Source organism: Bos javanicus, chromosome 23, assembly GCF_032452875.1.
Source record: "Bos javanicus breed banteng chromosome 23, ARS-OSU_banteng_1.0, whole genome shotgun sequence".
NCBI lineage: Eukaryota > Metazoa > Chordata > Mammalia > Artiodactyla > Bovidae > Bos > Bos javanicus.
The window spans coordinates 50,493,937-50,508,977 of NC_083890.1; the positions used below are offsets into that span (position 1 = coordinate 50,493,937).

Consider the following 15,041-nt stretch of genomic DNA (forward strand, 5'->3'; position numbering starts at 1 on the left):
CGCTCCAAAGTTTAATGAATGTGGTAACATTTGTACACCTGGATTGAGCCTTTTGCTTCAGGAAGACGTTGGCCAACACATGAGTACTCAAAATATGCCGACTGAAAATTAACTTAAAAAAAAAAACAATTCCGAAGTTTCTGAAACATGTAGTGGTATTTTTTAAGAATTCCCTTCAGAACTTTAAGCAGATTCTTAAGAAACACCAGTGGTAATAGACCTTAATCCACTAATCCTGGATTCGATCATTGCCAATAATCATTCGGAGTAAACTCTGAATGTATAATGCAGAGCTTAAGCAATGCCAAATTTTTATTTTATTTTTTAAAATAAATTTTTAATAATTTTTTGGCTGCAAGGTGAGGCATGCAGGCTCTTCTTTCCACAACAGGGAACCCATGCCCCCTGAAGTGGAAAACCACTGCGCCACCAGGGAAGTCCCCAGACTTTTATTTAAAAAATTTTTATTTTTAAGATGCAGCTATAAGTGACTAGATTTTGGTTTGTGGTGGATAAATTCACTTGTAATCTGCTCCATCAAGTTACTTTACATAGAAGCATTATCGTCATAAAGACTATTGAACATTCATGTACCATGCTCTGCTGCGGTGTGTGTTTATAAATTTTTTGAAAATTTCTTTACCTTACTGGCCCCTTTTGTCGATACTGTGTAGAAAATACAATATTTTATTATTATTTTATTATCAGTAGTAGCATTTACTTAGGAATATTGTCTTTCACCCAGTAGTGCTAATTCTAAATTAAATTATGTAAATTTCAAGTAATATGACCCTGAACATTAGAATAGCGGGATGCTAAAGATGTAAATATAAGCAAATTTTAAAATTCTTATATTTTAGTCAAATTATATAGAGAGAATCATCTTTAAATAATGTAAAAGGAAAATGTCCCAAATTACCTTTCTGATAACGTTTATCTTTTAAAAATCTGTTCAATGCTTTTATTCTACACTTCAGTCGTGTCCGACTCCGTGTGACCCCATGGACTGTAGCCCGCCAGGCTCCTCTGTCCATGGGATTCTCCAGGCGAGAATCCTGGAGTGGGTTGCCATGTCCTTCTCCAGAGGATCTTCCCTATCCAGTGATTGAACCCTCATCTCTTACGTCTCCTGCATTGGCAGGCAGGTTCTTTGCCACTAACTCCACCCGGGAAGCCCTTTATTCTATATAGTATTTGTCATATCTTTTTAAAAAAACAATAAAATAGGCATTATCATTAAAATCATTTAACAAGAAGAGTGCTCATTTTCATGGAGGTAAACGGTCTTGCTCAAGATCATACAGCATAAGTGTTAAAACTGGGCTAAGAACCTAGATTCTCTGACTCGAAACCCTATGTTTTACAGGGTAATTTACATGGGAACACCTTCTAGGAGGAACATGGAGTGCAAATGCAGGGCATTAGACAGGATCCAGCCCTGCTTGTGCCCCTAAATATTAATGGCTGTGTGATTTAAGGCCTCTTTCTTTCACCTCTTTGGGATTTAGTACGGCCATTTGTTAAACGAGAGTGTTTTTCCTCCCCTGAATTATAGGCTAACTTCAGAAACTCCGTAAAGAAGCACCACCAACCTTATTTAATGGGGCAGAGTGGGGAGAGTGTCACAAATATTACAAAGGAGTCAGTCAGCCCTACCAAAGCCCACTTCGTGTAATAACCACTAAGGATTAACCTGGGGCTTCCCTGGGGGCTCAGTGATGAAGAATCTGCCTGCCAAGGCGGGAGACTCAGGAGATGCAGTAGACAGGGCTCCAATCCCTGGGTCGGGAAGATCCCTGGAGGAGGAAATGGCAACCCAGTCCAGTCCTCTTGCCTGGAGAATCCCACGGACAGAGGCGCCTGAGGGGCTACAGTCCCTGCGGTCGCACAGAGTCAGAGCGCGCCCAGACGTTGCACTGGGCGTTGATTCTATTCGCTTTATTTCCATTTGACTTTGGGGAAAGGGAGACGAGCACACAGACACCAAGGCTGCTTCACTTTTTATGTTAATGGTCTCTCTCCTGTTTGGTACAGCCTGATCCGTGTTAATAGGTTACGTTTGCTCGGAGGAAAGTTTTATCCATTAAAAGTCACTAGAGAATGTTCTTTAGTTGGAGATGATAAGTGCTCCTCGGAGACCTCTTCATACGGATGTTGTCTGTAGAGAGCCTCGTTCTCTGCCACAGCTCTCCCCCTCACTTAACTCAAAATGTCCAAAACCGAACTCATCGTCTCTGCTTCCAGAAGGCAGCCCCACGGAGACGCCTGTTTCCAGGGGCCCCTCCCCCTGCTGGGCGCCAGGCTCAGGGGGCTCTGCACCTTGTAGCTTTCTACATTCACCAGTTGCTTTTGTCTCCAAATTTAATCCTGGACTTTCCAGTCCTGTCCATTTTTATGGCTACTACCCTATCTATCTCTTCATCCTTTCACATGTATATTTATTCTTTTTTAAAAAATGTATTTATTTTTGGCTGTGCTGGGTCTTCGTTGCTGTGCACGGGCCATCTCTGGTCGCGGGAATCGAGGACAACTCTTCCTTGTGGAGCCGGCTTCTCACTGCAGTGGCTTCTCTTGTTGCAGAGCGTGGGCTCTAGAGCTTTGGGCTTCACTGGTATTTGTGGAGCACAGGCCTAGTGGACCAGGGATCGAGCCCGTGTCCTCTGCACTGGCAGGCAGATTCTTCACCCCTGGAGCACCAGGGAAGTCCCATCTATTTGCTTTTAATCTGTATGTGACTTTAAAGTGGGTTTCTTCTGGACAACATACAGTTTGATCCACCTTGATAATCTGTGTTTTTATGGTGCGTTTAGACCATGATGTGGGCCTGTGATTTTGAGGAAGTCTTGGCAAGTCTCAATAGCAAACAGACCTGCTTGGATATATTAATTTTAACGGTGGGTGAGATAAGGCAAATAAATGCCAAGGATATAACAAGCATTCAATAAATATTAGGCATCATTGTTAGGATTATCGTTTTTACTCGTCAGCTCCAAAATTCACCCCTTGCACGTCTTTATGCTGCTTTAGTGTGACTGAGACCCTGCTGTTTGTTACCCCGTCTTTTTTCACTCATAGATTGTCACTTCCAACATTCTGTTTCCAGTCACATCGAAGTAAGCCTTCATTTTACTGACTGTCACAGGGCATCTTTCCACATAAAATGAACCGATTTATAGTCATTACTCACAGCTGTTTCTTTCTTTCTTTTTGAAGGAAAGTCCATTTTCCTTAGTTGATTGCGAAGAACAGTGATTAATTCAGCTCACCAGCCTGCAGCAGCTAAATGCTCAACAGGGCCTCATTGTGTGAAGCCCGCTGGTCCCTTAAACCTATGTTTCTGAGTTTGTCAGGATTTCCTGCGCCTGGCCTGGAGTTCCAGAGGTCACTTAATCCACCCTCCTCCCTCTCCTTCCCTATTTTTAAAGACCTCTCAGTGAAAATAGAGCCTGTTTTTCCCTGGCATTGGGCCCTGGGGAGAGGGGAATTTGGCAGCGTCTGTGTTTCAGGATTCTGTGGACAGGAGAGGGGGCGCCTTCCTCCCCAGGTGACTCGCCAGCAGGGCAGTCTGACGCTGCAGTTGCTGGGGATGTTTAAGGGGCAAAGGCAGGCCTGGCTCTCTCCTCCCTGCCTGCGTCCGGAGCGGGAGGAGGTTTGCGGTGATGAGACCCAGAGGAGGCATCAGGGCAGCGGGCAAACACGCCGTGCTCCTCCTCCCGCGGCTCCTGTGCGAGGGAGACCCCCTGCTGGACCCAGGGGCGGGGCAGACCCAGGGGCGTGCGGAGGAGGGAGGGGAGAGAGCTGCGGCGGGGGCGCGGGCCTTCCCGCTGGTCGGCCGAGCCGGAGGCGCCTTCTCTCTAGCGGCCGCGGCCCAGCTCGGTGGACCGGACCTTGCGGACGTGCTCGGCGGCTGCCCGGCTTTCCCTCTTTGCCCTGCAGGGTGACCTTGGACCGAAGCGTCTGTGCTCGTCTGCAGAGCAGTCACCGCTCCGCCGGCCGTGGACGTGGGCCCCGGGCCCCGCCCTGACAGCTCCTGCCCTCCAGCACCTGCAGTCCAGCCGGAGAGGAAAAGTGGGCCCAGGCGACCGGCCCCGGTCTCCAGGCCGGACAGGACGCAGGAAGCGACGTCCTTCTGCCCTTCACTGCTCACTCCTTCTCCTGACCCTAGCTGTGCTTATTCTTTTTGTCACGCTCTTACGTGTGTCTTAAAGCTCATATATCTTCATGTTTTCCTTTTTTAATAAGTTAACAAAAATTCACCTCTTCCTTTCCCCAGTTCTCTGTCCCGTCCATCAGCAGTTCTGAATCCCTACTGCATCCGTTCCTGCTAGCAGTTATTATTCACGGAGACTGTATTCTCGGGGTGTAAAGTGCACCGCAGTCGTTTTATTCGCTTCATCGTGAGGACAAGTTACACTGGCCCTGTTTCCTAGCTCGATAATAGAATATTTTGGTCTCAGAGTTTCTCCGGAACTTTCCCATATATTTTTTTTTTTTCATATAAAATTTCATTTAAAATTTTTCATTTAAAATTCCTGGACTTCTCTGAAGGAGGCATTCTTTGCACCCCTAATTTGCAGACGTGGAAGCAATGGCTCAGGAGACTCTGCAGCGAGTCTGTGGCGAGGGCAGGCTGGGAGCCAGGGCCTCCGACTCTGCGTTTCCTGCTCATGTGTCATCAACACACTGGGAAGGAGGGAGGAGCCTGCTGTCCTGTGGAAACATGTAAAACTCGTGTGGGCTAAACGTGGGTATTCCAAACAGCTGTCACTGCTGCAAAAATGATCGAGATGTTGACTTTTAAGCTTCCAGTCGCCCGTGGTGGTGGGAAGATGCGATCTGAGCCAGGCAGCTGGACTTTGGGAAGTCGGGTCTGTATCTGCATGACACCAGGGCACAGCAGAGGATTGGGTTTCCGGGACAGTTGGCAAGAATGTCTCTGTTTCTCTGTGTTTCCCAGAGAAGCACACTGCTGCAAAGGCAGAAATCGCTGGTTTTTCTCCAGCTGCTTAGCTATTAAGAAGCAAGAAGCACTGTTTCCCTGCAGGGCAGTCCTCAGAAAAACCAGTGGGGCTGTTCCTGGGCACAGATGAGAACGCTGGGCAAGTGCACCTGCCCGACGTCACAGGCTCTCTTCTGCTGGTCCATCTGAGGCATCGCTGCCCGGAGAGGCCACAGGCTCCAAACCAGAGACAGCCTTGCAGGCACAGAGGCTTGCTTTACCGTGGTTTGAGCCAGGAACGCGTGACAGGCTGAGGAGGGCCAGAGGGGACCCCTTCTGGCCACGTGTGAAGCAAGGCGTCCCCTCCCTGTGGCTGTTCCGTGTGACGTGTGCTGGGAATCAGCAATCTCACACAGCTCACCCTCGGTTTGTAACGACACTGAAAAGACAAAGTCTGATGTGTCTGGAAGCAGTTTTCAAAGCCGGCAGGACGTGGCAGGTGTCAGAGACGGGCTGCCAGGCTATTATTTACAAGACTATTCAGTTGATAAGTAGCCCAGGAGGCTCAGGCCCAGGCCCGAGGCTGCACATAGAGTCCCATCCTGCAGTTGGAATTGAACCTAGAATCTTTTGCTTGATGGGTTTTTTTTTGTTTCCCTGAAAACAGGAAACAGAGTCTCAGCTTTCTCCCCAAGCCTCAGGCGACAGGGCTGGTGCAGGAAACACCAGAAAACAAAGATACATACAAGAACCTGAGCACTGCAGACACAGCTCTGCTTTCAGCCTCGCAGGGTCCCTGGGTCCCCCTGCCTTCCCCTGGGCTGGGCCCACCGTAAATCTCCACATCTCAGGGTCGCTTCCCGTCTGCACACAGGCTGCTTTGTGAGTGGGAGGACGAGTTCACAGAAGTGCATGTAGATTTCCGTGAGGACAGATGGGCGCTGTGTTTGCCACACACCTGTACATCACAAACCAGCCCAGAGAGGCGGGGACCTAGGCGAGTCGGATCGATTCTTACAGCCATGCTGTCAGCTTACAAAGCTTCAGCCCGCTCCCCTGACAGCCCGGAACGTCTCCCTTGCGCCTGGAGGGAGCACAGGGTCCCAGGTGAGGTCACAGCACAGCTGTATCACCCTCTTCCATAGGGTGGTTGGCACCCTCAAAGGCTTTCCTGAGCCACGGGTCTTGGGCAGGACCCTGCTGACTGCTGAACCTGCCAGCCAGAGAGATTCGCAGCACAGGGCAGGGTGGGGGCACCTCAGGTGCCCACGGCAGCTGCACCTTCACCAGCCCTCGCCGAGGGAAGCCCGGAGGCAAGGGGAAAAGCTACAGTTGTCTCTGGAAATGGCCTGGCTTCAGACTTCCTTTTGAGTGCTTGCTAAAATAGCATCTTAGAAGTGTGCTAAGGACGCTGCCATCCCAGCTGTGGTTTACAGGGGCATGAATGCTGCTTTAAAAAGAAGCCCAGCTGGGAATCCAAATCGTCGTTCTCTCCAGAGACCTGGTTCCCAGCGCCTCCAACTGGTCCCGTTATTTCAGCCACCTCACTGTTTTCCTTTCTGTTTTCCTCACTGCCTTCCTCCCTTTATGAGTTTGTTCCCCTGTGGGAGGAATAGCCAAAAACCTCAGTTGTTTTCAGAATACTTAACATAATCTGTTTTATGTTGGGACGTAGCTGATTATAACAATATGGTTGGCGTCAGGTGTACAGCAGATGATTCAGTTCTGCAGTTATACATATATGTACTGAATACTTATAACATTTTCATTTATTTTTATTGTAGGATAATTGTTTTACAATATCGTGATGGTTCTGCATACATCAAGATGAATCGGGCATAGGCTGTGTCCCCTCCTTCCTGAACCCCCCTCCCACCGCCCTTCCCTCCCCACCCCTCCAGCCTGTCACCGAGGACCGGCTTTGGGTTCCTTGCATCGTACATCGGACCCCCACTGGCTGTCTGGTGGTTTTATGGTAGTGTATATGTTGCAACGCTACTCTCTCAAACCATCCCGCCCTCTCCTCCCACTGTGTCCAAAAGCCTGTTCTTTATGTCTGTGTCGCCTTTGCAGCCCCGCACAAAGGATCGTTGTTTCTATCTTTCCAGACACCGTATACATGCGTTAATATGTGATAATCGTCTTTCTCTTTCTCACTTCTCTGACTTTCTCTTTCTGACTTCGGTCTGTATATAATAGACTCTAGGTTCATCCACATCATTAGAACTGACTTAAATTTGTTCCTTTTTATAGCTGAGTAATATTCCCTTGTGTATGTGTACCAGAACTCCCTTATCCATTCATCTGCTGATATATACAGAATACTTTTGATTTACTTTTTCAAAGAGTAAACCTTTTAGTTGAGCAAAATTTTGACAGAGAAGCGCACATGCTCTGAGGATTCAGCTCCGAGACAGGCCACGAAATGAACGCATTAATGTAGCAAGGCGCCCAGGTACGGAAACAGCATCAGCAGTGCCCTGGAAGCCCCATAGGAGCTGCTTCCATCCCCGTCTGCCCACAGGGGACCCTCTGCTGGCCTCCACTGCTGGGAGTCGACTTTGCTTATTTTGAACTTTTCTTAAGTGGATTCATACCACAGTGTGCCTCTGAGACGCGCCTACGCTGTTGAGTGTGGAATTGCTCAAGAGTCCTTGAACTTGTGGTCTACTCTGAAAGAACACTTAAGGAATAGCAAGTAGAAGAAAGTGACTTAGGACATAGATGGGAGACTTCCAAGACCTTGGCCTGAGTGTCTGAGCTGGAGGTGGAAGATGAGTTAAGATCCCATGGCCCCCAGTCCCTGCTCCACTCTGAGATGTTGCTCCCAGCTTCCTCTCTCTCCATCCCTGACTGATGATCAGAATGAGGTCAGATTCTATGCTGCTTTTTTGCCTTCTGGAAACACTGCTCACATGAGACTAAGCCAATGCAGGAGGCACAGGAGACGTGGGTTTGATCCCTGGGTTGGGAAGAAGCCCTAGAGGAGAGAATGACAACCCACTCCAGTATTCTTGCCTGGAGAATCCCAATGGACAGAGGAGCCTGATGCGCTACAGTCCACGGGGTGGCAGAGTCAGGCAGGACTGAGCGACTGGGGACACGGGTCACACTGGAACTGATGGATGGTCCTGCGAGAGGAGTGAGTGGTGTGCTGTCCCTTCACCTGAGCAGCCCAGGATGAACTCTGCTGGGGCAGCGATCAGAGAAGGGTGAAGTTGGGAATGGTCTTGAGCCATGACGGGCTTTACAGTTGCAGCAGGATGGTGTGCTGGGCTGAGGTGGGGGACAGACCACTGTGGAGGCCCTGCATTGATGCCCAGGTGAAGGGAGACAGCTTGAGTTGCAATAACATCACAATGGAAGAAAAAATAAAGAGCAAAAAGATATATGTATATTTCAAAGATACAGAAAGACAGTAGGTGTGTATCGGTATATGTAATATGCAGTAAAAAGTGCAGAATCACGCAGCCACGAACATGTGGACATGTGTGGGTGGACGGGCTCTCAGGGCCGGAGCTTAGGCTTTATCTGTCATCCTCTATCTATTCAAAAGAGAAAGAAAAAAGTGAAAGTGTTAGTTACTCAGTTGTGTCCAACTGTTTTCAACCCCATGGACTGTAGCCCACCAGGTTCCTCTGTCCACGGAATTCTCCAGGCAAGAATATTGGAGTGGGTGGGTAGCCATTCCCTTCTCCAGGGATTGAACCCCAGCCTCTTGCGTCTCCTGCATTGCGGACAGATTCTTTCCAAGGAAGCCCTTTTAAAAGAGAGGGATACGGTAATTTTATGTATGCAATTACATAGTCAAATGCTAGCAGATTTTTAATTTTAGTGGGGAGGGTATAGGTGTTATATTGTTTTGGAAACGTTGGAAAGGCTTCATAATTTTAACAATGAAAAACTGCAGAGAAATAAATGAACATGTTCCTAGAAATATATTATAACGCTCAGGTTGTTTTTGTCAGCATGGGAGAAGCTTGTATGTCTCCTCTTGGCTTTCCAAGTTTCCTGACTGTAGTATTTTTTATAATGCAACAAAATTATAGGTGATTTTTTCGATTTCTTTAAAAAGTAACTTTATGGAAAAGAAAGATGAGTAGCAGACTAATGTATCAACCTCTTTGTATCGACCTCTTAGCAAACAGGGCTCCTGTGTCAGGTGTGATTAATAAAATCCACTGGGCGGTATTAGTGGGTTCGGGCCTCGTGTCATACAAAGGGCGCTGTGTTGCTAATTTTGACACCAATATTTCCGTAGGACTGAATTGATAGAATCTTTCTGAATGTGTTATTTATGGCACCAAATGAAAAAGATCTTGTTCACCAGCCAGACTCTAGGCTGAAAAGGGACAGACAGAACTGTATGCAGGCCCTTGTTACCCAGTTTAAAATCAGCATCTCCATAGTAACCAAAATTAATTCAGCACAAATTTTGCTGAATTGGGACCTGGGCCTAGAGGAGGGGGCGCATCCGATGGTCAGCTGCACAGAGGGCCCCAGTCCTCTTGCTGCAGGGTCACTGCACACTCTGAAATGGAAGAAAGCTCCTCACAGCCCCAGTTCATGAACACTGGGGAATCCAGCATCCTCCCCATATTTGCAGGGAGGTGGGGACGTTTCCGGATTCTTCTCAGCCCGCTCCAGCTTCTTGTTCTGGGATCCTGTCCCTACACTGTTCCTCCGGAACTCGCAGCTCCCCTCCTACTGGGGGCTCCCTCCCCCTCCAGGTCTGAGGAGTCGGAGTGCACGAGGGGGTGATGGAGGGGCTATGCTGTGTTCCTGCGCCACAAGCTTCCCCTAAATGAGCACATCCCCCTGCAAAACCCAGCTGTCAAGCCCCTTCTGCTCACTACTGTTTCTTACTCCGCCATTTACATTTCTGTTTTACTTTTGTTTTTCTGGTCGAGTGTCTCCTATCCATTCAGTCTTAGGCTGCCTTGAGGAAATTTATTAAGCAGAACAATTTTGTTCTGATAGTTTTACTCCCTTCTGTCTTGGCTTTGCCCCAAGAGCTGTTATTTTTACAGCAAAATAGTACCTCAAAGGGTTTTGTTAAAAAAGGATTCTCTACACGAGGTGCGATTCTTCCTACGGAGTTAAATGGTCACTGCCCTCTTCCCACAGCCCTGCCGCGGGGCTCATTCCCTCCTAATGCAATTCTGGAATCGGAGTGTATCCAGAACCAAACTGACCCAAGGGTCAAATAAATGGGGAAAGCAGTAAGTTTTGTAGGTATGGGTGTGACATGGGGAAGAAAGCTGAGGCGTTAGATGACCTGTAAGGTATTATCTGAATTATTGAAATGATGGGGTCAGAGGAAGAACTTATTTGTATTTATTTATTTCGGCTGCACTGGGCCTCTGCTGCTGCACGCAGGCTTCGCTCTGGTGGCGGTGAGCGGGGCTACACTTCATTGCAGTGCGCGGTCCTCTCACGTCTCACTCCTGCTGTGGAGCACAGGCCCCAGGGGGCGCAGGCTCGGAGTTTCAGCTCCCGGGCTCCAGAGCACAGGCTCAGTAGTTGTGGCGCATGGGCTGAACTGCTCTGTGGTACATGGGATCTTCCTTCACCCCGGATGGAGCCTGTGTCCCCTACAGTGGCAGGTGGGTTCTTATCCACTGGACCACCATGAAGTCTGCCCAGTGTTCAGTGGCATCTCTAAGACCGGCTTTTTGTGTCCTCAGGCCCTTCGGCAGGCTGGGGATGGTTCCGTCTGGTCCAGAAGACACGCTGGTCTGAGAGCCGTCAGCTGCTTCCCGGGGCAAGCGTGGAGGGGTCTCAGCTCTGCTCCGGTCTGATCAGTCACCAAGGACGAGGCAGGCCTGCATCTTCCTGCCTGAAGTGGGAGTAAAATCACCGTCCAGCCAGGAGAGCTGTGGAGTCCTGGTCCAGCCGAGCAGGGAGCTCATTTCTGACAGTGGAGCCATCCCAAGAGCCGCGTGTGCCGTAACGACCTCCTAGATGAAGAGAAAACGAAAAACCAGGACCGAAAGCAGAGTCCTTCCCACGAGGCCGGCGCAGCCTTACTTCCGTCCTGGAAATGAACCAGCCGTGAGTGGACATTGCCCAGTGCGGTGACTGGGTGGGGGTCTGCTGTGAGGAAGAAGGGTGCCCAGACCTGGGGATGGGGAGAGCAAAGCCGACAGCCCCAGGCTCCCGAGGCCTCACCTGTGGCTGGGATGGGCCTTGGCCCCCAGGAGAGCCGGGGCCAGTGTCCTGGGCTGCCCTGCTGGCTTCCTGACCCGGACCATCCTCAAGAGATAGAAATAGTTTGTTTTTGTGTGTTTTTTAAAAAATTTCACTGGCGTATAGTTGATTTACAATGTTGTATTAGTTTCTGCTGTACAGCAAAGTGACTCAGTTATACATGTAATGCATTCACTTTTACAGAGTTTTTTCCCTTTTAGATTATCACAGAGTATTGAGTCGAGTTCCCTGTGCTGCAGAGTAGGTCCTTAGTAGCTGTGGCTTTTGTGTGTAGTGGTGTGTATATGTCAGCCCTAACCTCCCAATCTCCCTCTCTCCCTCCTCACACCCTGGTGGCCATAACTTTGTCTCTGACGTCTGTGACTGTCTCTGCTTTGTAAGTAAGGTCGTGTGTGCCGTTTTCCCTTGCGTTTGTCTTGCTGTGACGAGGAATGCGGTTTTCTTCAGCTCTTCCCTCTGCTCCCGGATCCAGGACAACCTGCGGTGGCCGTAGCCACGGTTGCTGCAGTTGGTGGAGGACAAGTGACCGCTTCTGGGAATCGAGGCTCTCACGTCCGAAGCGCCCCGTGAGAGGACGGACGCCTGGCCCTGGGAAGGGGACAGATGAGGGTGGGGTAGACGCGTGCACGCACTCGTGTGTTTGCTGGGTGGAGACCCGCTGAGCTGGACCGTGGCTTAAGTACTTTTCATGTTTTACCTCAAGGAAAAACAGTCCTTTAAAAAAGGCTTTGGCCGGAGAAGACACCCCACTCCAGTACTCTTGCCTGGAAAATCCCATGGATGGAGGAGCCTGCTAGGCTGCAGTCCATGGGGTCGCGAAGAGTCGGACATGACTGAGCGACTTCACTTTCACTTTTCATTTTCATGTGTTGGAAAAGGAAATGCAACCCACTCCAGTGTTATTGCCTGGAGAATCCCAGGGACGAGGGAGCCTGGTGGGCTGCCGTCTATGGGGTCGCACAGAGTCGGACACGACTGAAGCGACTTAGCAGCAGCAGCATAGCCACTAACTTCAGGAATAGATTTTATTACAGTTTAAGGAGGTGTTATTTCTTCTTTGAGTAACCACTTGTTTGCACTCAAAAGAATCACAGTTTACAATTAACTTATATTTGTATTAAGTTATTATAAAATGTTTTTTTAATCAAACCAGTTGATTTTGTAATAATAAATGTTCACATTTTAAAACTGAAAAAATAAAAATAAAAAAGGCTTTGGCAATTCACGAACTGGGGTTTGAGGCCCAGCTCCGCTGTTTAGAAATGCGCCCTCAAGAAAGTCCATCTTTTAAAACGCTCAGTCTCCTCAGGTGTAAAGTGCAGAGTGTGAGAGACAGCCTCGTGGGGGCATCCTGGGGGTCCGAGAGAGCTTGTTGAGTGGAAGGTCGGAGCCTCGGAGCGTGGGGCTGGGAGCACGGCGGCTCCGGGTGGTGCTGCCCTTACCGAGACCCTGCCGGGCGGGCACAACGCCCTTTCTCAGCCGAGGCAGTCTGTGCCGCTTCGCAGGAAGGACGTGGGGTGCGGGGTGTGGGGGCCTCGCTGGGGGCCTCGTTGGGGACCGTGGGCAGCAGGGCTGGTGCTCGGACTGCTGCCTCGCCCAGAACCAGGGCCGGGACCCTCGTCCAGAACCAGGCCGGCACCCTCATCCAGAACCAGGCCGGAGACCCTCGTCCAGATCCGGCCCGGGGACCCTCACCCAGATCCTGCTGGGGACCCTCGCCCAGAACCGGGGCCGGGAACCCTCGTTCAGAACCGGGGCCGGGGACCATCTCCCAGATCCGGGGCCGGGGACCCTCGCCCAGATATGGGGCCGGGGACCCTCATCCAGAACCAGGCCGGGGACCCTCGCCCAGATCCGGGGCTGGGGACCCTCGTCCAGAACCGGGGCTGGGACCCTCGTCCAGAACCGGGCTGGGGACCCTTGTCCAGATCCGGGGCCGGGGACCCTTGCCCAGATATGGGGCCAGGGACCCTCATCCAGAACCAGGCTGGGGACCCTCGCCCAGATCCGGGGCTGGACACCCTCATCCAGAACCGGGGCCGGGGACCCTCATCCAGAACCAGGCTGGGGACCCTCGTCCAGATCCGGGGCTGGGGACCCTCGCCCAGATATGGGGCCGGGGACCCTCATCCAGAACCAGGCTGGGGACCCTCGCCCAGATCTGGAGCTGGACACCCTCATCCAGAACTGGGCTGGGGACCCTCGTCCAGATCCAGGGCCGGGTACCCTCGCCCAGATCCGGGGCCAGGGACCCTCGTCCAGATCCGGGCTGGGCACCCTCCTCCAGATCCAGGCCAAGGACTCGCCCCTGGGCCGCTGGTCCCTCATGCCAGGAGGATCTGCGTCCAGACCCGGCCTCCCTTTCTGCTCAGCGCGCACGGTCTCAAGGCTAACATCCAGATCCAGCCTTGCTTTGCGGTATTTCCAGTTTGCCCAGACTAAACACACTTGTCCCAATCAACTCTGTAAAAAGGAAGGCATTGAGTCTCATCTCAAGGTGAAATCGAGAAGTGCAGTACTTTAGCTTATAGATTCAATTCCAGAGGAACCAAAAGAAGTCTTCGCCAAGCTCAGAGGTAACTCAAATGTTCCTTAGTCTTTTTTTTTTTTTTTTTACATATTACAATTCAAAACTTAAATAATAGGAATACATTTTTTGCACAAATATACATTATATTTTTGCATATTATTTATTCTCATGACTATGAAATCACAGAGGATGAGATGGTTGGATGGCATCACCAACTTGATGGATGTGAGTTTGAGTTAGCTGTGGAAGTTGGTGATGGACAGGGAAGCCTGGCGTGCTGCAGTCCGTGGGGATGCAGAGAGTCAGACATGACCGAGAGACTGAACTGATGAAATCACACCTGTCTATGCATACTCCATATACCATGTGTGTGTGGTGGAGTGGATGTGTTCGTTGCTCAGTCTGTCTGACTCTTTGCGACCCCATGGACTGTAGCCCCCCAGGGGCTACATCTCCTCTGTCCATGAGATTCTCCAGGCAAGAATATTGGAGTGGGTAGACATGCCCTCCTCCAGGGGATTTTCCTGACCCAGGGATCAAACCCGGGCCTTCTGCATTGCAGGCGGATTCTTTACCGTCTGAGCCACCAGGGAAGCCCCTCATATACCACAAGCAATGCTTATGATCCATTAATTCATATTTTTACTTAATGTAAATGTTCATTAGTCTTGAAGAAGGAGGAGGAGGAGGGTAAGGGCGAGGGTGGAGGGCTTCAGTGGGGCCGGGAGGCACGTCATGAGCCCGTCCCAGAGCGGGGCTCCGGAAGCTGCGCCTGGAAGGTGCTGCGATCTCAGCCAGCCCGGGAGACTCGTGAGCTGCCTTCCGCCTCCGCCGGCCTGGCCGCCTGGAGACCCACGAGGGGTGAAGGGGGCCGAGGGGCCGCATGGGGAGGAGCTGCTCTCACGGAGCCCGTCTTCGCAGGTGTTCGGGTGTCCGCCTGTCCCCTGGGGACAGAGTAGCTTGCCTCAGCAAGCTAGCACTTCATGTTGTTACTTTTGTTTTTCCCTTAAGTTGCCTAGTAAACAACTCTACTGGAAAATTCCAACCCTGCCTTGGATGAACCAAGAGGAAAAGCAAAGTGTCCACACCCAGACCAGCCCAGTGCAGCCAGGGAGGGCAGAGGCTCCGGGGACCGGCTTCGGGGACGAGGCTGCAGTTGCAGCGCCAGCTGGAGCTTGGGGACATCTGGACGGCGTCAGCAAGTGGGGTGGACTCTGGGGGCGCTGCCCGTGGCCCCTGACCCTCCCCTCTCCCCTCACTGCCCCCGACCTCTGACCTCCCCCCAGACCCTCCCCCTGCCCTTGGCAGCTGTTCCATACTTGCTGCTATTTGTCGGCAAATCCCAACATTCATCACTTGCAC

General features: G+C 50.8%; 1 long non-coding RNA gene across 2 annotated transcripts; it reads left to right on the forward strand.

Moving 5' to 3' along the window:
• The first annotated feature begins 3,322 nt into the window (after positions 1 to 3,322).
• On the forward strand, positions 3,323 to 12,344 carry LOC133236773 (uncharacterized). 2 transcript variants are annotated; one of them, XR_009733034.1, is made up of 4 exons: positions 3,323 to 4,744; positions 5,814 to 6,046; positions 6,724 to 10,993; positions 11,597 to 12,344. It is a non-coding gene; the product is annotated as an uncharacterized LOC133236773 (long non-coding RNA). The 2 variants fall into 2 exon arrangements; XR_009733033.1 differs by having other exon boundaries at positions 3,323 to 6,046.
• Positions 12,345 to 15,041: the final 2,697 nt, after the last annotated feature.